The 22,290-nt window shown below is 33.4% G+C and overlaps 1 long non-coding RNA gene across 1 annotated transcript; it reads right to left on the bottom strand.

The window, feature by feature from the left end:
- Window positions 1–4,264: 4,264 nt before the first annotated feature.
- On the bottom strand, window positions 4,265–16,690 carry LOC143074538 (uncharacterized). The gene is made up of 3 exons (XR_012977922.1): window positions 16,671–16,690; window positions 14,727–14,800; window positions 4,265–4,844 (listed from the first exon to the last, which is right to left on the bottom strand). It is a non-coding gene; the product is annotated as an uncharacterized LOC143074538 (long non-coding RNA).
- Between the last annotated feature and the right edge of the window lie 5,600 nt (window positions 16,691–22,290).

Raw genomic sequence — 22,290 nt, 5'->3', positions numbered from 1 at the left:
AAGAGTTGCATACCTCATTAGGGAAAGGGTTAAATATAATTATTAGGGTTACCGTTTTATACATTATTACGGTTAGGGTTACATACATAGTTAGGGTTAGGGTTATAGACATCATTATGGTAAGAGTTACATACATCATGAGGGTTAAGAGTGGCATACCTCATTAGGGTTAGGGTTACATACATCATAAGCGTTAGGGTTACAGACATCATTAGGGTAAGGGCTACATACATCATTAGGGTTTGGGTCACATATATCATCAGGGTTAGATTTACAGACAGCCTTAGGTTTAGAATGCCAGACATCATTAAGGTTAGGCATACATAATTAGGGTTAGGATTACTTACATCATTAGTGTTAGGGTTACAGACAGCATGAGAGTTAGGGTAGCATACGCCATTAGGGTTAGGGTTCCAGACAGTACTAGGGTAAGGGTTTTATACATCATTAGGGTTAGGGTTACAAATATAATTTGGGTCAGGCTTACAAACATTATTAAGTGTTAGGGTTACAGACAGCATTAGTATTAGGGTTACATAAGCATGACGGTGAGGGTTATACATACAACATTACGGTTAGGGTGACATAAATCATTAGTGTCACGGTTAGGGTTACGGACATCATTAGGGTAAGGGTTACTGACAGCATTAGTGCTAGGGTTACATGCATCATTATGGGTCGGCATTAGAATTAGGGTTACAGACAATATAAGGTTTAGGTTTACAGACAGCATTAAGATTAGGGTTACAGACATTATTAGGATAAAGGTTACATACATCGTTAGGGTAAGGGTTATAGACAGCATTAGGGTTAGGGTTACAGACATCATTAGGGTTAGGGTTACAGACATCATTATGGTTAAAGTACCAGACATAATAAGAATTAGGGTTACAGACATCATTAGGGTTAGGGTTACAGACAACATTAAGGTTAGGGTTACAGACATCATTAGGGTTAGGGTTACAGGCAACATTAGGGTTAAAGTTACAGACATCATTAAGGTTACGGTTACATACATCATTAGGGTTAAGGTTACATACATCATTATGGTTAGGGTGTTATACATCATTAGGGTTAGGGTTGCATACATCATTAGAGTTAGGGTTATATACATCATTATGGTTAGGCTTACATACATCAGTAGGATAAGGGTTACAAACATCATTTGGGTTAGGGTTATATATATACATCATTAGGGTTAGAGTTACATACAGCATAAGGGTTAAGGTTACATACATCATTAGGGTTAGGGTTACATACATGTTTAGGGTTAGGCGTGCATACATCTTTAGGGTTAGTGTTATATACATCAATAGGGAAAGGGTTACAGACATCATTACGGTTAGGGTTACAGCCATCATTAAGGTTAGGATTACAGACATCATTAGGGTAAGGGTAACTGACATCATTAAGGCTAGGATCACATACATCATTAGGGTTAGGATCACATACATCATTAGGGTTAGGGTTACAGACATCATAAGGGTTAGGGTAACATACATCACTTGGATTAGGGTAATAGACATCATTAGGGATGGTTACAGACAGTATTTGGGTTAGGAATAAAAACATCATTAGGGTAAGGGTTACATACAGCATTAGGGTTAGGGTTACATACATCTTTAGGGTTAGGGTTGCATTCATCTTTAGGGTTAATGTTATATACATCAATAGGGAAAGGGTTACAGACATCATTGGGGTTAGGGTTACAGCCATCATTAAGGTTAGGATTACAGACATCATTAGGGTTAGGGTAACTGACATCATTAAGGCTAGGATCACATACATCATTAGGGTTAGGATCAAATACATCATTAGGGTTAGGGTTATAGACATCATAAGGGTTAGGGTAACATACATCACTTGTATTAGGGTAATAGACATCATTAGGGTTAAGGTTACAGACAGTATTTGGGTTAGGAATACAGACATCATTTGGGTAAGGGTTACATACAGCATTAGGGTTAGGGTTACAGACAGCATTAGGGTTAGGGTTACTGACAGCATAAGGGTTAGGGTTATAGACATCATTAGGCCTAGGGTAACAGACATCATTAGGGTAAGGGTTACAGACATCATTAGGGTTAGGGTAATAGACATCATTAGGGTTAAGGTTACAAACATCATTAGGGTCAATAGGATTAGAGACAGCATGAGGGTTACATGCATCATTTGAGTTAAGGTATGAACAGATAAGGGCTAGGGTTACAGACGTCATTATGGTGAGGGTTATTGACAGCATTAGAGTTAGGGTTGCAGACATCATTAGGGTTAGGGTTACAGACAATATAAGGTTTAGGTTTACAGTCAGCATTAAGGTTAGGGTTACAGACATTATTAGGATAAAGGTTACATACATCATTAGGTAAAGGGTTATAGACAGCATTAGGGTTAGGGTTACAGACATCATTAGGGTTAGGGTTACAGACATCATTAGGGTTAGGGTTATTGACAACATTAGGGTTAGGGTTACACACATCATTAGGGTTAGGGTTACAGACATAATTAGAATTAGGGTTACAGACATCATTAGGGTCAGGGTGACAGACAACATTAGGGTTAGGGTTACAGACATCATTAGGGTTAGGGTTACAGACAACATTAGGGTTAAAGTTACAGACATCATTAAGGTTACGGTTACATACATCATTAGGGTTAAGGTTACATACATCATTATGGTTAGGGTGTTATACATCATTAGGGTTAGGGTTGCATACATCATTAGAGTTAGGGTTATATACATCATTATGGTTAGGCTTACATACATCAGTAGGATAAGGGTTACAAACATCATTTGGGTTAGGGTTATATACATCATTAGGGTTAGAGTTACATACAGCATAAGGGTTAGGGTTACATACATCATTAGGGTTAGGGTTACATACATCTTTAGGGTTAGGCGTGCATACATCTTTAGGGTTAGTGTTATATACATCAATAGGGAAAGGGTTACAGACATCATTAGGGTTAGGGTTACAGCCATCATTAAGGTTAAGGTTACAGACATCATTAGGGTTAGGGTAACTGACATCATTAAGGCTAGGATCACATACATCATTAGGGTTAGGGTTACAGACATCATAAGGGTTTGGGTAACATACATCATTTGGGTTAGGGTAATAGACATCATTAGGGTTAAGGTTATAGACAGCATTTGGGTTAGGAACACAGACAGCATTTGGGTAAGGAATACAGACATCATTAGGGTTAGGGTTACAGTAACATACAGCATTAGGGTTAGGGTTACAGACAGCATTAGGGTTAGGGTTATAGACATCATTAGGGCTAGGGTAGCAGACATCATTAGGGTCAGGGTTGCGGACATCATTAGGGTTAGGGTTACAGACATGATTAGGGTTAGGGTTACAGACATCATTAGGGTTAGGGTTACAGACATTATTAGGATTAAGGTTACATACATCATTAGGGTTAGGGTTATAAACAACATAAGGGTTAGGGTTACAGACAGCATTAGGGTTAGGGTTACAGACAACATTATGTTTAGGGTTACAGACAGCATGAAGGTTAGGGTTACATACATTATTAGGATAAAGGTTACATACATCATTAGGGTAAGGGTTACAGACATCATTAGGGTTAGGGTTACAGACATCATTAGGGTTAGGATTACAGACATCATTAGGGTTAAAGTTACAGACATCATTAGGGTTAGGGTCAGGGGTCGAAATTAGCGCTAGTCCGGTAGTCCGGGACTAGTAAAATTTGCGTCGGACCAGTAGATTTTGTAAAACCCAATGGAGAACCTCCCCCAATGTATTACATGCATTTATTCAGTGCTTCGTGGTTTCAGTTACATTATATTTTCTGTTGTTCTTTTTTTTTTTTATATATCAGCTGATGCAAATATTATTGTCTCTTGTTTTATATATAGCTTTCTTTGTCGCTTATATTATTAGTATATTAGTATATGGGGTGAGAGCGAACGGATCAATTCGATTGCAGTATGTGTAGCTGCGGACCAATAGCTCTTATGATCTTTTGAACATTACAGCTCCGGTTCCGCAACTTAGGTATATGTAGATATGTAAATCATATATATTATGAATTACATATGACATTTTAGATATTATTTTTCAATGAAGGTGACCTAAAAAATAATTTTCCACAAAAAAAACAACGAAATAAAAATTAATGTTATAGAGAAATCATTTTTTTTCTCTCAATGAAATTATTTACACAGGAAATGCATAATAATACATCTTTAGGACCATAATGAAGTAAATAAACAGAAAACAGCAGCATACTCTTTTCTATTATTATTTTTCTTTTTAATTTAAACAATGGGTTTTTTCCATACTATATAATTAGTTATAAATATACAAACAATCTTAAAAAAATCATAATCTGCGGAACCGTAGCTAAAATTATACACTACATTAAACATTAAAAGACCATATGCATAGAAGCATGCAGATGTAGACAGATGGAATATACCAAATCGGCCATTTTTTCCCTTCAATCAAATTCCTCCTGTAAATAAGTATTCCGTTTCTATTGTTTAATTTCATCGGGTTAAAATGTCCCGTTAACGTCACATATTCTAATTCATTGTATCTGATTATATAATTATTTTTTTATCATCGAGCTTACGAATTGTATTTCTTGTCATTTGAATTAATTCCGATTCGGATTTGGTCGAAGGTTACAAAAATCAGCACACATATAAGCAATGTTCTTCACTGTGACGTAGTTATCTGTACCAGACCTTTGAGTTCTTTTTGATGCAATATCATGAAGTGGTTCACACATTTTTGGTCCCTTTTCCCAGCCATACTTAACAGGCAAGCAAGTTAAATAACAATTTAGCTGACACGCAAAAGAACCTTCAATTAAAAAAAGTTTGATTTATTATTAAATAATGTAATATATCCGGCACAATTTTAGATGTAGAATAAATGTAAATATTTTATTTTCAATTATAATTATTCCTTACTACGATTTGCCGGATAGAATAACAAGAGAAAAAAACTACCTGAATTGAAAAAGTGGCGAATGATACTATAGGGACATAAATAGGCTGATTATATTTTGTGGTTTCTGCTGTTAAACCTAATTCCTGTTGTTTTCAAAATAACAGCAAAACACATTCGAAATATTGACAAAGGGTATATTTCAGGGGAAACAAAAGCAGATCTACAGTTTTTCGGAAATTTTCAGTGTTAATTGATACTGTTCTGACCTACTCGAGATAATGCCGTTAATTTCTTGATGATCATGTTTTTAAACAAATATATTTTAAACCTTATGCTATATTTGTTGTCAAAGACTACAGGTATCTTGGTGTATTTTTTGCTAGAAGTGGATCATGTTTAACAACAAGAAAAATATTTAAGAGACCAGGAAACAAAAGCAATATATAATTTATTTTAAAAATTTGTCGAAGACAGAATTTTTCAATTGAATCTCAATTAGATATGTTTGACAAAGCCATTTCACCAGTATTACTTTACAGTTCAGAGGTCTGAGGTTTTGGAAATATGGATGTTTTCGAAAAAGAACACTTGCGTTTTTGCAAGATCCTATTAAGCAGATAATACCAAATAGCATTATTTGTGGAGTACTCGGACGATTTTCGATCTCGATCACAGTTAAAATGTGAATGATTTTGGTGTAGATTAGTAAATGGTGAACAGGAAAAAATCTCCTCAATTCTTTACTTATTGCTGTTTTCTATTTTTGGAATTATGACTTTGAAAGCAAATAGTTGAAAGGAGTAGGTCCGGTAAGGGCCGATTTCAGCTTCAAATTTCAGGTTCATCTGATTTTGGACACTTTTTAAACACTCTAGTGTCTATTTCATTTGGGGCAATATGCGCAATTGTTTCTACATAGGCGGTAATGGTAACGTTTTCTTCTGTTGCTCAGCCCATATCATAAACTAGTATATGTATGATGGCTTGTTTCGAAGCTGAGACATTTTTACATATGTGGTTAAATTTTCGGGGTAAGAAGTGTTATTCCTTTTTCCGTAAATTAGCAAACCCCGAGTATCCTTTTGCGATGTGGCTCCTCATGGTAAAAAATCCCATTTTTGACACAATAAGTTCTTTAAAAATTAAATACTTTGAACACATTTAATGGCTCCATAGTTTTTACACATTTATTCTGTGTTCCCTTACTTTCTAAATTAACACAAATGGTTCAGCTCAGTCATTTGTTTATCATAGAAATGTGTCAAATATCACTACACAGAGATCTTTTGTTTACACGTGAAAAATTTAATACTTTGAACACATTTTATGGCTCCATAGTTTTTACACATGTATTATGTGTTCCCTTACTTTCAAAAATGAAAGTGGCCACATCCGTGTTCATCCTCAACCTTTATATATGTTATGTATTATTATCAAATACAACTAACATTTCAATATTAAGAATGAACACAAATGCGGACACTTTCATTTTAGACGGAAACCGTCTAAAATGTAACTAAAATGCTAAAATGTGAAGATTTCAGTAATTTAGCATGACTAGTGCCCGATATATGTGCATTGTATTGTCAAAACCAGCCAAGATTTATGTAGCGGAAGCATTCTCCTTTCCAATAAATACATAAAAGTTCACATTTTTATCAATTTTGTAAAACTGCTATATTTTGGGGCCAAAAAGGGGTCTTACTGGACATTTTCCTTTGTTAACAGCATTTTCGATAAATGTGGTCTATCAAATGTATGGAGATCCAAGTCTCATTTTCTATAGATTGGAGAGAAAACTGTGTAGAACTTAGACCAATATAATTAAAATATTGATCTCTGATTACGTTATACTGTATATGTAGTATAACGTAATCAGAGATCAATATTTTAATTAGATTGAACTTAGACTAAAAGACCAATTTAAACAATAATTGTCGTTTGAAATTTTAAATTCAAGTAAAACAATCTGTTATAAAATATTTAAGAATAAATTCTGTTTTGAACGATATTTGCCCTCATAACTTATGTTAATGCAGATTTAGCTGTCATCGTTTGCCCATTAAGTCTGACAAATGGCATAAAATTCAAAGAGACGAAAGAACCTGCAATGTATGTAACTCAAATGAAATAGGTGATGAGTACCATTATATTTTAGTTTGTAACTTTTTAAGTTCAATCAGAAAGGGAAAAAAATGTTACCGTTATATTGTCCAAAAAATGCAAATACTGCAAAATTAATCAGAGTTATTCTCATCAACTGATATTATTGTATTAGAAAAAACTAGCAAGATGTATTATCGATTGTCGTCCCTCTTGATTGGTTAAATTATGTTCAACATACACAATAAAATAAACTGTCTTTTTCCATATTTGTTTACGCATTTTCTTTTAGTATTATATCATAATTGTATACTAATTTCTCTGTAATTTCTCTGTAACTATGTATGTTAATGAGAATAAAATATTCGTATTCGTATAGTTTTTTAAAACAATACCAACAAAAATTAATACCAAAAATAAAATCATCATTTTAGGGCCCAGAACTCCATCACAGGTTGACGAATTTTCATAGTTGGTAGAACTTGCTTTGCTGATCATGTCATTTTTTGACTAGTTTTTTCACAGGTTTAGATATGTTAGCTAATAATCGTAGTTGTTTTATCAGACAGAGCCTCTAGTTTTTGTTTGTCTTGTATGATTTTCAATCCAAAATTCAGAATGGAGATGGGAATGTGTCAAAGAGAAAACAACCCGACTTTAGAGCAGACAATAGCCTCTTAGTTTCTTTTACATATTTCGGAGTTTAGTAAGACGTCCATTATCACTGATTTAGTATACATCAGAATAAGTGCACATCCCCTAAAAGTAGAGACCGATAGATATGCTAAAACCTATAGCTGTGTTATATTTTAAGTGTTACATTTTAGTGTTATGTCGTTGTTCTCCTCTTATATTTAATGCGTTTCCCTCGGTTTTAGTTTGTTATCCCGATTTTGTTTTTTGTCCATGGATTTATGAGTTTTGAACAGCGGTATACTACTGTTGCCTTATCTATATATATATAAATCACAAAGATTATGAAAAAATGCAACTTAAAGCCCCAGTCCCACTAGACCACGACCGCACCAAGCTCATCGCGATCTAAAATAAATTCAGATCGTGGTGAGATCGCGGTATGAGCGGCATGAATATGTAAAGGAGTAGGTTCAGTAAGACCCCTTTTTGGCCCCAAAATATAGCAGTTTTACAAAATTGTTAAAATGTAAACCTTTAGTTATTTATTGGACAGTAGAATGCTTCTGCTACATAAATATGGGCTGATTTTGACAATACAATGCACACATATCCGGTACTAGCACCATTAAGTCATGCTAAATTACTGAAATCCTCGTAATTCTAGCATTTTAGTTAAATTTTAGACGGTTTTCGTGTAAAACGAAAGTGGCCGCATTCGTGTTCATCCTTAATATTGAAATGTAAGTTGTATTTTATGATAATACATAACTTATATAAAGGTTGAGGATGAACACGGATGCGGCCACTTTCATTTTTACCAAAAACCATCTGAAAAGTGACATTTTTCGGCATATTAGGTAGATTTTTCATATTTGAGCTTGAATCGGATCGTTTTTAATGACTAAATCTGTTAAAATCTTTCACATAAACTACCGGACCTACTCCTTTTGTGATTTCACGATGCAACTACGTCCTCATTACTCTTCTACAACGATCCCGCTACGATTATACTACGTTCTCACCGCGCTTATTCGGCGACCTCACCACGCTTATCAAGATCTTTCTACGCTGATCACGTTCTCACAACGACTTTACTACGAGTTATCCGATTACAACACGATCTTACCACACTTCTACTGCGATTGTAGCACGTTTTACCACGATTATACTACGTTCATACATCGATCTTACTACGTTCTCAGCATTAACGCCAACATCGGGTTTAGAAGTGTTATTCTTTTGCTGCACTTATGATGCTCGACATGTTAATATTGACAGTTGAATATTAGTTGGTCAGTTATATTTGACGATAGTTTTATCTGTACCGTATCAATATAGTTCTATTCAATTCTACTTCTGATTAATAAATAGATTTCTCGGAAACAATACAGTCATGCCACCAAAATCTACTAGAACACGTGGGCGTGGTGGTAGATGTTGATGTAGAGTCAGAGGGGGCTCTGATAGTAACGAATCCGGATCAAGCAGAGTTGTCGGACCTATCAATCCAACCTAAATTACAACCTATTGCTGGTCCATAAAGCTCAAATGACGATATGTTAGTGAACAACGGCTGAGATGACACATATGTGTCAATAGATATAGGAAGATGTGGTATGAGTGCCAATGAGACAACTCTCCGTCCAAGTAAACCATTCTAGGCCAAGGTACGGCTTTCAACACGGGACCCTGGCTCACACCGAACAGCAAGTTATAAAGGGCCACACAAAGTACTAGTGTTAAACCATTCAAGTGAGAAAATGGACAAGAATTCTTAATTACATACAGACAAACAAAACCAAAACACAGATTTAATATATTTTCTGTGAATATGACAATGAGAATGATGGTCGTAGTAAGACCATAGTACGATTCTAGCACGCCCATGACGTCCTCGTCACGCTCTTCCTACGACCTGACTACGTTCAGGTGTCCACCAATTACTCCCTCTAATTTAGATCGTATGTAAAAGTAACCCTACTCTGACACAAAATAGTGCTTTTGATGTCCTTGTTTACTTAAACTAACCAACAAATTTGCAGAAATGAAACTTTTGGTGAAAGAGAAATATATCTAGACGATTTTGAGCGAAAACTTACTTGTCTATGGGTTTGCATTAAAAATTTTGGATTAATGCGCTCCATAGTATACTAATTTAAGATTTCCAGAAAACCAGGGGTTATTTTTGGAGTACCTCTGTTCGAAGGTCAGTTATTTTGTTAGAAGGCTTTAAAGGTATGGTGAAAATATGACATAGAAAGCTGATATATGTACAATTCAGGATATACCTGGTTTCTATGAAGTTAAACTTAAGGTAAAATATTTAGAAAGCTGTGAAAATTGCAAAATTTGGTTGAACAGATAGGGATTTTTAATTGATGGTCTGAAAACTTCACACTACGACCATTATTCTCATTGTCATTTTCACATAAAATATATATCTCCAGGTTATGTTTATCTGTATGTAGTTCTTGTACATTTTCTCTTACGACTCAACCATGCTTCTCGTTTATATAGATTAGACTGATGGCTTTCCGTTTGAATGTTTTTACACTAGTAATTGTTTGGGCCCTTTATAGCTTGCTTGTCGGTGTGAGCCAAGGCTCCGTGATGAAGGCCGTACCTTGGCCTAAAATGGTTTACTTTTATAAATTGTTACTTGGATGGAGAGTTGTCTCATTGGCACTTATACCACATCTTCATATATCTATTGACATATCTGTGTCCTTTCTGCTATCATTCACTAAAATATCGTCATTTGAGCTTTGTGGACCAGCAAAAGGTTGTAATTTAAGTTGGAATGGTCGGTCCGGAATCTCTGCTTGATCAGGATTAGTTACTATCAGAGCTCCGTCAAACCCTAACACCAAGCCCATGTGTTCTAGAAGATTTTGGTGGCATGATTTTCCGAGAAATTTATGTATTAGGTAGCAATACACAGTTAGAAGTTTAGTTTCGCATTATGGCCCCTGTGAATTTTTTAAATATGAAAGTTTTTATACAATAAAATTGATTTTTAGATAATTGAAGAATAATATAGCCTTCTTAGTGGGTTTATATGAACATTAAGATTGTTTTTAACATGTTTTATAGGCCATTTATATGATTGACAGTCCGTATTTTCCTATCCGTACCGTTCATAGGTCCATACATTATTGTAGTGTTTATCAACAAAGATTTTGCGCTCGATCTTTTCAATTCAATTTTATGGAAAAACGAGCAGATAAGCATATGATTTTTTTGGGACCACTTGATAGATATAAACCTATGGATTCAGGAAAGGTATTACTGTAATTGATTGAAATTTTCCTTTAGACCAAATTTTGGAGACTTTTGTGACATGTTCACCCCCCTTTTTGCTATATTTTGTATTTAAGAAATGCAGATTGTTGCCATGGTTACACCAAAGAGGGATTATATTTCACCCTTATGACCATTAGAAATCAAATCTATGGAAGATTCTCTTTCTATAAGTATATACATGCATAACACACATATAAAGCCTTCTTTGTTAGACAGGAGGGGAAAGAGGGTGTTTAAAAATTATGAGTGTCAATTTTAAGTTTTTTTTCCTGACTGGGTATTGCTACCTTAATCAGAAATAGAATGAATCGAATGGTATTGATATGGAACACAATGTTGACGTTATTACTGATAACGTAGTAAGATCGCGGTATGAACGTAGTATATCGTGGTAAGAACGTACTTTAATCGCAGTAAAAGCTTGGTAAGATCGTGTTGTAATTGGATAACTCGTGGTATGGTCGTAGTGAGAACGTGATGAGCGTAGAAAGATCTTGATAACCGTAGAGAGATCGCAGAACAAGCGTGGTGAGAACGTGGTATAATCGTAGCGGGATCGTTATAGAAGCGTAATATGGACGTAGTAGCATGGTGAAAGCAACGAAAATTTACATTTTAATGCCGCTCATACCGTGACCTCACCACGATCTGAATTTTGTTTAGATCGCGGTGTGCGTTGTGCGATCGTGGTCTAGTGGGACTGCTGGGGCTTTACTACGCTTCTACCACGACCTCATTCCGCCACGACCGCACCACAATTGTTTTAAACATGTTCAAAGTTGGCCACGCTCATCACGATCTTGAAGACCTCACCACGACCGTGATACGACCTTACTATACTGCGATCTACACGATCGTACTACGATCATCAAAATTTGCATTTTTTTCACAGATCGTAGTGCGATCGTGGCCTAGTGGGACTGCGGTATTAGATAAAGTTGAAGACGAAGAACATTTTATATGTCAGAGTCCCCTTTATAACGTTTTAAGAAAAGAATTTTATGATAATATTTTAATAGGTTGTAAAAATTTTGAAAAGTTAAGCACAAGTGCCAAATTTAATTGGCTTTTTATACAAGAAAACGTAGATGTATTGAAAAATATTGCTATTTATATTACAGTGAGTTGACTGTTAGTGTTGCTCTCCACCAATTGCAACTCATTCAAAATTTTGACCAAATTGCAAATTGTTTTATTAAACCAAATTGTTCAACTGGTCAGAAAATTGAACAAATTGTTCAGTCAAAATGTGAAAGTGCAAGGTGATAAAATAAAATATACTTACAATCCTATAAGACTTTAACTCCACTTTAATGATGTTGTGACAAAAATTAGTTTATCAGTTTGTATAGTTATATTATATTCATTTCCATGCTGAAGGGGAACCGTTTATTTTGAATTGCTATTAAATTGTCCAAACTAAGCTTGCATATAGTTTTTCTTTCTAAAAGTATTCTATATTTATAAGAATCAGAAATCATTTTAAATAAAACATCATATATTCAGTAAAATATGTGTGAAATAACAATATGCTATTGATAAATTTTCAGGGGAGATAACCTAAAATATTATTCTTTTGAATAAAGACTTTTTGAAAGAAAAGTTATTATCTTCCCCATGGAAACTTCCTACAAACATATATTGCAATTTTACACATATTTTACTGAATATGAAATGTTTTAATTCACATAATGTCTGATTCTTATAAATATAGAATACTTTTTTGAATTGCTATTAAATTGTCCAAACTAAGCTTTCATATAGTGTTTCTTTCTAAAAGTATTCTATCTATAATACTAAAATTACGAGGTCCAATTTGTCAGCCGTCATCACGTGAAAACGACGAATAAAAAAATTCAACTTTATATATAACTAATATAGTACAAAGGTGTAGATTAAAAATTACACCACTCCAGGCCCTTTTGTTTTCCACGTAATTAATATTGCCAATAATTAAGAAGTTCCGGGTCGAGTCCGATACTGATACCAATAGTATATTCACCTGTTACCGATTACCTTATCTGTACGTTCCGCATCTGACAGGCGCACCACCAAACGGTGTATTCAGGATTAATATGTTATATAGTATTACACGGGTCATAATCACAGGGTTGACACTACTTAATTGTCAAATTGTTACCTATTGTAGTATTTTAATCAGTTAGACTTTCTATGATAACAATACGAATACTAAAAATCTGGACTAAAATAAGGTGTATAGGTACAGTTTTCAATTTGTTAGCGGGCATGACGTAAAACAGCGAATCAAAGAATTCAACTTTATTTATGACTAATATAGGACAATGCTGTTGATTAAAAAGTACTCCATTCCAGGACCTTATGTTTTCCAAATAATTAATATTATCAATAATTGATAAGTTCCAGTTCGACGGGTTCAAACAGAAAGATTTGAAAGCGGAGAAAACTGTGTATCTTATAATCGGCATGACTTTATCAAATGACAATACTAATACTAAAATAAGGCTTGCGCATAGTTATATACTTTAATTCAGTCGCGGACCTGCGATATCACGGGTGTGTTCTAGTATTTATAAGAATCAGACATTATATGAATTAAAACATTTCATATTCAGTAAAATATGTGTAAAATTGCAATATATGTTTGTAGGAAGTTTCCATGGGGGAGATAATAACTTTTCTTTCAAAAAGTCTTTATTCAAAAGAATAATATTTTAGGTTATCTCCCCTGAAAATTTATCAATAGCATATTGTTATTTCACACATATTTTACTGAATATATGATGTTTTATTAAAAATGATATCTGATTCTTATAAATATAGAATACTTTTAGAAAGAAAAACTATATGAAAGCTTAGTTTGGACAATTTAATAGCAATTCAAAATAAACAGTTCCCCTTCAGCATGGAAATGAATATAATATAACTATACAAACTGATAAACTAATTTTGTCACAACATCATTAAAGTGGAGTTAAAGTCTTATAGGATTGTAAGTATGTTTTATTTTATCACCTTGCACTTTCATGACTTGGCTGTGGTTTTCTACAGCAGTTGGTTCAAATTTGTGACCAGTTGAACAATTTGATTTTAAAAAACAAATTGCAATTTGGTCAAAATTTTGAATGAGTTGCAATTGGTGGAGAGCAACACTAACAGTCAACTCACTGTAATAAATGTTTGGAACTGAGTAAACTATCAATATAGTATTGATATTTTTTTTATTTAAGACGTTGAGAATATTTGCCTGTTAATAATAGATATTTTGTTATGCCTTTATTATGTGCATGACTCTCATCTGGTTGTGGTATAAGAATTGAAATAGTTAAATTCATATTTATAATTTATGTCAACATTAGTGTAACAATTATAAAAATCATTGTAATAAATTACTTTGCTTTTTATGGGCCCTTTGATTGGAATAAAATTATCTTATGTTATCTTATCTTATACATTTTCAATTTATGAGACAGCTGAAGCACGCATCCTTTGACACATTCCCCATTTCAATTCTCAATTTTATGGAATAAATTTACAAACTTTATATTTTGCATCCTATAAATGAAGCAGACAAGATTATTAATTTCAGTCCATTGAGTAGCTAGGTAGAAGATTTTTGTTAACAGTTTACGGACGACGAACATTGAACAGACAGACGCAATGGTAAAAACTCAAATGACCGTTCTGCCCTGGTGAGTTAAAACGAATTGCCGGTTGTCATCATGATGATAGTTCACATGCGACTGCTTTATCATTAAGTTATATGTGTACCTTCATAATTATACAGAACCACGAATCCGAAAAGGATCAAAACAAAAAACTCAGTCACTGAACATTCCATGATTCTGCAATGCAAACAAAAACATACTTTTAGCTTGAACAATATATTAACATGTAGCAACGGCGTGCCATTTAACGTTTGTTACCAATAGAAACAAAAATTACATTTACATTTAAAGATCACCGAACACAACACAGAATAATTATTATAAGTGAAAGACCAAAAGCGAATCACACTGACGACCAAATGGGGAACTCAGTTATAGGAAGTATAAGATGCACTATGCAGTTTCACTAATGATGTTGCTTATGTAGGAAGTTTGTGAAAAGCTACCTTTAGCGATATGTTACAAAAACAGGAGGAGATCCAATTGGATACAATGGCTACAACTACTGGAATAGATCATAATAGTAAGTTCAAGTTAATGATGTCATATCTTATAGGAGGTTACATGACGATGAAAAGTTACAGTTAATTCCTATAAAAAGATATGTTTTAAATTAATTCAAAAGAGAAATCAACAAGGGTGGATCAATATTTTTAAAAGGGGCGTAATAACAAAACAACGGGCAAACTTTAAAGATGATGCCAAGCAGAGTTTATTTGACGTCTACAAATGGTATCTTTATGCATATTTTTTTGCAGAGCCATTTAATTTTTCATTTGATTAAATGATTTCTGTATAATAACCCATTTTGTTCTTGTAACAATTTCACAAAAATTGAGAAAGGAATTGGAGAAAAAAGTCAAAATAACAACAACCCGACCTTAGAGCAAATAAGAGCCGAAGTCCACCAATTGGGCTTCAACACAGCGATGAAATCCCCCGACCCGCGGGTTAAGCTGACCCATTTACAAAATTGTGTATTAGTTCAGTTAAAATTGACGTGATACTATACTAAAAACATATGTAAAAAAAAAATCAAAATCAAAATCGAACAAGACTATCAAAGGCCAGAGGCTCCTGACTATGGACATGCGCTATAGTGCGGCGTGGTTTAATATGTTTTGTGAGATATCAACCCTCATCCTATACATCAATGGCTAGCCAATGTAGAAAAACAAACGCACAGCAATACGCACAGTAAAGCTCAGTTTAAAAGAAGTTCGAGTCTTATGTTAGAATAGGTAACAAAAGAAACTAAACAACATGACAATAATACATAAATCAACATAGGACTATATATACACTAGCAGTTTCTGACATGCCAACTCCAGACCTCATTTAAACTGATATAAAGTATTATGTCTTCATCATATGGAAATCAATCACAATTAGGGATTTAATATCATACCATCATAAAATATATAAAATGAACATTTCATGGAATCAATTTAAAAATTACATTTAAAAAATAGAATGTATATGTATATAAAAAAATATTTTTTAAGCTGAGTTTGATTGTGTGTATTGATACGTGTTTCTTTATTCTACATAGGCTGAGGTATAAGGGAACTGGAAGGCTGAGATTTCACAAGACATGTTTAAGCTAGCCGTGTTTTGCGCCTATCCCAATAATTCAGGAGCCATTGTCATTTGTTACTCTTGTATGTTTTTTTTTGTTGCTCTTGTATGTTTTTTTATTTAAATTTTGGTTCATTGATATGTTTCGGAGTTTAGCATGACGTCCATTTTCAATGTACTAGTACATATATATGAATTTAAATGACAGCTGAGACCTGCTTCCGGGTTTGGATTTTCTCGCTACATTGTTTTCTGCTCTTTGTTCGGTTTGTTGTCTCTTTGACATATTTCCCATTTCCATTCTCATTTTCAATGACGATGTGCTTTAAGGGTTCATTGTAAGAGCTATATGGTTAAAATACAGTTTTAATAAAATAAAGGTACATATGTTTTCATATACATTGTATTTACCCGCAAGAGTGAAAAGTGCAGTAATATAGACATTAACATTTTGTATTTGTATACATACATGTTTGATATACGAATCTGTAACAAATCTAATATTGATTAACAAAAATGTTATCTACAAATAACTGTATCTTTGTAAATATTTAAAATCTGCAGATTGTCTTTGTTATAAAGTGCATGATATAATAACTTGAATAAACAAGATAGATCATAATAATTGTGCAATACTATTTAATTAATGATACAAACATATAATTGAAGGTGATTTCCTTTTCGTTCTTGAGAACGAAGGGAAATGTATTATGATGTTGTAATTATTATGAAGCAAATATTTATGAACTAGGAGATGTATGCTGTGATAATTGAATGATATAGCAATGTAACGACAAATAAAAAAACATGAAGATCGTTTAAGGCCAACATACAGTCTGCATCAAGTCAGGAGTATGAATTATGTCTCTTTATCTGTTTCGTCAATTTTCTGTTATTGTTGAAATTATTACATTTGTTATTCCCTATTCAATATTTTAGAGGTCAAATTTACTACTGAGAAAAAATGATTACGATATAGTATTTTTCAGTCTGCAAAATATGCAGATTGAAATCACTAAGTTGTTGCTCCGATCCTTCATTTTAAAATCATAATTTGACGTGAACATGGTGAATACCTGCAAATTGGAGGAATGTCAAAATTTTCCAGTATACCTCTCGTCTAAACATACATGTTTCTTGAACGTGTATACGTATCCTTCAAACTCATCTATTACTCATGTACCTTGGTTATGAACAAGAAACTGAAAAGTGTCCAGATTGACATCTTAAATTTTATACTTTTGATTTACACTTTACAGTAATTAATCCAAATATTTTAACAACCCTACCTGAAGCTGTTATATCAGGACAAAATCTAAAAAGTTATCGAAAGATTAAAATATTTTGATTAAATTGTTATCGTAAATATTTGGATATAGTTTATCTCACAAGATATAGCTTTTCTTGTAGTTTATCGTGTTGGTCATGTTGGTTTCAAAGAGGTATCAATAATCCTGCTGAACACATGATTTAACTTTCATGTTGGTTGTATTCTAGTCTATGTTCAGAATTTTTTGGAAAATTTATTTTGCTGATCAACAATGCTGGCCATGTTTACACTATTACATTTAGTGAGTAAACGACCATATTAAAGAGTTTTCACAAACTCCGGGGTAATAAATAAAATAATTGACCCAAAAGATAATGACCGATATGAAAGAGTTAAAAAAACGTTGAATGCAAAAAATACTATTAAAATGTATCATGTTCCGAGGCCACAGTTATTTCGTAGTACATTTCTTTTAGACAATAAACAGTGTATGTAACGTGCGAATCCTGAAATGCCATTTTCACTGTATCCGTGATGAATTTCTTATGTAGAATGATAAATAAACAGACGAAAATTCACGATATTTTAATAAAATGAGAAATAATATACAATATGTACTGTTTTTGTAAATTCATGACGAATGTAATTGATGCGGATGGGTTTTAATCGCGCCTTCAGCCATCCAGGTGTAAAATTGATAGACTACACAGATAGATAAATATTAAGAATAGTTCACGAACAGAGCGTGCAAGAGGTTATAAAAGTAGCAGTCAAGTTTCGTTTGTAGAAAAATGTACCTTTTGACATGATTAATAATGTAATAATTACATTAGATGTATGTTTCATTATAATACGTTATTCTGATTGGCTAACTGCACATCACGTGCTATTCCTGAAACAATTGTACTAGACAATGACATTTATCATTCATGATGACACGAGGTCCCACAATAAAGTGCACAGGTAAATTAAATGAAAACTTGATAAAAATCGTGTTTTCATGATACTAGCTAAAAAATGTAATTATAAGTATTGAATGCTTCTTTTTGTAACTTTATAGGGTTGTAAAAGCGTTGACCATGCGCACATTTTTAGTATGAAGCGCTTTCGCGCTTCATACAAACTGTACTTCGGTCAACGCTTTTACACCCCAATAAATTTACAAAAAGCAGCATTCAATTCTTAAGTATAACTTAACAGGTTTTATTGTTCAGTTTTTTTATATTGAATCAAATTCCACTTTGTTGTTTTTATGGTGCGATTCATGTTTACTGTTGAATAATCATACTAGACTTTCATTTTCACTATAAAGCGATTCTTAACTGTTGTATATGCGATGCATTTTCACAGAAGGATTTTAATTAATTTTCAACATATAAAGTCGTTATTTAGTCGACTCTCTAACATAATTTATGAAGTCAGAATTATAGGATTGATTATATATGCATACTTTGTGAGTGAAAGTCTGAGGTAATATATCAATAAATTCCGTGAACATGGCATTTATTGCTAAAATTGTCAATTCTATATTCTCTGATGATTTGTTTAGACCCGGATCTATATGTAAATTTAAATATATCCTTTCCTGACACGCCATCAGTGTATACATTTATCTTGGACAGCTAAGGTACAACCCGGATTTGATTTTCTGAATATGGTCTAAATATACAGCACATACTTATATGACTTGCTTGCTTTGTTTGTATTTATATTTGCTTAGGCATTATTATTAAGATTGAGCACACATTTATACTAAAAAAGCAAACAAGCCATCCAAACCGTTTAACTACAAGCATAATGAAAATAGTTCTAATGGATGCATCTCAGAAATTGAAACAGCAATCACAAAAAGATCTTCATTTCACGATTGATTGAGTGGTAACGTTTTCGTCTCGCACAAAGAATTGCTCTACATTTGACGCCTGGATGGCTGCATAATTAATTTTTGTAATGCCATTTTATATGCATCTTATAAAGTAAAGAAAGTTCGAGCAACAATCGAGTCTCCTTGATATATATTTGAATTTCTCATAAATCGTTAACTAATATCTTGATCTTTTACTTACGAACAGTACAGAACTATGACGAAAAAAAACCAACATAAAACAAAGTACAGAAAAATATCGATGAACAGTACGTATACACAATGTCCGAAATCATCCATAAGTTGGTTATACCCGTGTGTATTCAAGTGAGCATCTACGACCAGCTTGCTTTTCAAATATCATCAGTATTAAAGTTATTTTTAAGCCTATTTTCAGTTGTTGCTTGTCGAATTATATATCATACAAAACAATAATGAAAATTCATCGCACCTGCAAAAATTCCACATCAGAAATGATTGCTCTTTCAGTGATAATTCGTCGCATCTATCATGGTTAAAATGAAAAGCATCTAGTCAACAATATTATGAATTCAGCTGCTTTAATAAATCTTTTTTGGACTTTAATCTTGTGATTTTACATTAGGAAGTTGTATTCTTGTTAAAAAGGTTAAAAGTTTTATTTAAAAGCAAACAAACGCAGTTTTCCCCCGTCACCTTGTATTCTACAATAGACATACTCGCATATAACAGACAGTGAAAATGAACAAACTGGATTCGCACTTTATAGACACTGATAAATGAAAATTAAAAAAAATCATCTGCGCTTTCTCAATAATATTTTTACAGTGTGTTGTACTACTTTTGGGACAAATTATATCAAAATTATAGAAAACTTTATCGGCTCTAACTGAAGATATGAACAATTTCACGTTATTAGAAGGTCTAGAATTCTTTTGACAGCTTCTGAAGTGTTGATTTTTAACCTTTTTCAGCTAGCCAAATCACTACAGTACTTTACTTTAAAATTCAGGACCAATTCATTTTACAGTGAAATTTCACCCCTAGTTGCTATTTGAGGCATAAAACATGGAGAATAAATTTGGGAGGGGTATAAAAAAAGGTTGGCAAGTAACACTCTGTCAACACTAGGGACTATTACAAAAATCAAAGGACGAAAACTGTGTACTCAGACCTAACATATTGGATCATAGTGAGGAGAAAAAAATATATAAAAGGCCATGTTTTATATCATGTTAAACTATCATATATCCGTTGTACTAGTTATGAGTGAATTATAGTCCAATTTTGTACAAATTGTAAATTATCAAGCATTTTTGGACGAATTATAATTTGCATGTATAATGTAAACATACAGTTTACGAATTATAATTCAAATTATAATTTGTAAAAAATGACAACCTGACACAATATATATATGGAACAAAAACACGGTTAACAAAAGAAAGTCTGACAAATTAAAAAAATCACAGTCGACATAGAAGCGAATCACCAATAACAAGGTTCCGAAACGTGGATGCGGCAAAAAAGAATAAAAAGTCACACATTTGATAAATGTAGCGAAATTGAAGTTTCTATCCTATATTTTAAATAATGAATTAATGTTTGCCAGCTATTATATGGATGGAACTTGGCTTTATCTTACTTGCCTCGGTGTTTAAAAGTTAATTGTCACTGCTGCTAATGATTCCAATGTTATATTTTGTATTAAGCAAGTTGGTGATTTATGCTCCTGGAATCCTTTAGGCTAAGCTCATATTTCATTATGTTTCAAAAAGAATAGAGGACGGAAACCGGGAATGTGTCAAAGACACAACAACCCGACCAAAATGCAGAAAACAGCATAAGGCAACATATTTAGAATTGAAAATGGAAATGGGGAATAGGTCGAACAGACAACCACCCGATACAAGAGTAGATAACAGTCAAAGTCTACCATTGGGTCATCAACGCAGCGAAAAAAATCCGCACCCGGACGTGAACCTCAGCTAACCCCTACAAAATGTGTGCCAGTTTAGTGAAAATTGACGTCATACTAAATCCAATCTGCCGCCAGCGGCGAGACATTCCAACAGCAGAGGTCGGTTTTAGCTGGCCCATAAACAAAAATGTACTCTAGTTAATCGAAATGGATGCCATACTTATTAAACCCTGAAACGTATATATATATGGAGCAAAAATTAAAAATACACATACATATAAGGCTAACAAAGCCTACTGAGACATAACATAACTGCCTATGACTGGGGACAAGCACAAAAATGCGAAGGGTGAAAAAAGGGGAGGCGGTAAACATGTTTGCGATATCTCAATCCCCTTACCTCCAATGCGGCGGCAATGTGGAATAAACAAACGCACAACAATAAAAACACACAGTAAAACTCGACTCAAAATAAATCTAAACTCCATGTTAGAATAGTGAACAGAAGATATTAAGCAATGCCGATGAGCAACATAAATTAACAAAGAACCACTAACAGGTATTGATATACCAGCACCAGACCTCAATTAAACTGACCGAAAGCTTATGTCTTCATCATTTGAAAATAAAAGACAACCTCTCCCGTTGAGTATCATGTCTCCTTATTTTATAACAAAACTTATAGCATACCAAAACTGGATTGAGTAAGAATAAATGTGTTTATTTCCGATGCAAACATCCTACGAGTGAATCAATATTAATCCCCTTAGGTTCCATCTTTAATGACTTTACAACAGTATCGAAACTATAGCCCTTAAGAATAAGTGTGTTTAAAGACTCCTCATTTGAGCCTTAATAATGTATGGCTTGAAGGTGTACAATAGAATGATAGAATTTACCATACTTTATTTTAGAGTTGCTCCAATGATGTTGGATATTTCAGACTCTAGCCAATGAGACAACTCCACAAGAGACCAATTAAATGACAAAGAAAGAGAAAATTAATACATTGAAATATGTACACAGAATCTTTATTTTTGAAAAATGTGAATTTT

Source organism: Mytilus galloprovincialis, chromosome 5 (genome assembly GCF_965363235.1).
Source record: "Mytilus galloprovincialis chromosome 5, xbMytGall1.hap1.1, whole genome shotgun sequence".
Classification (NCBI taxonomy): Eukaryota; Metazoa; Mollusca; class Bivalvia; order Mytilida; family Mytilidae; genus Mytilus; species Mytilus galloprovincialis.
Note: the sequence above shows the minus strand (reverse complement) of the source record. Positions and strands in the feature narration are given on the sequence as shown.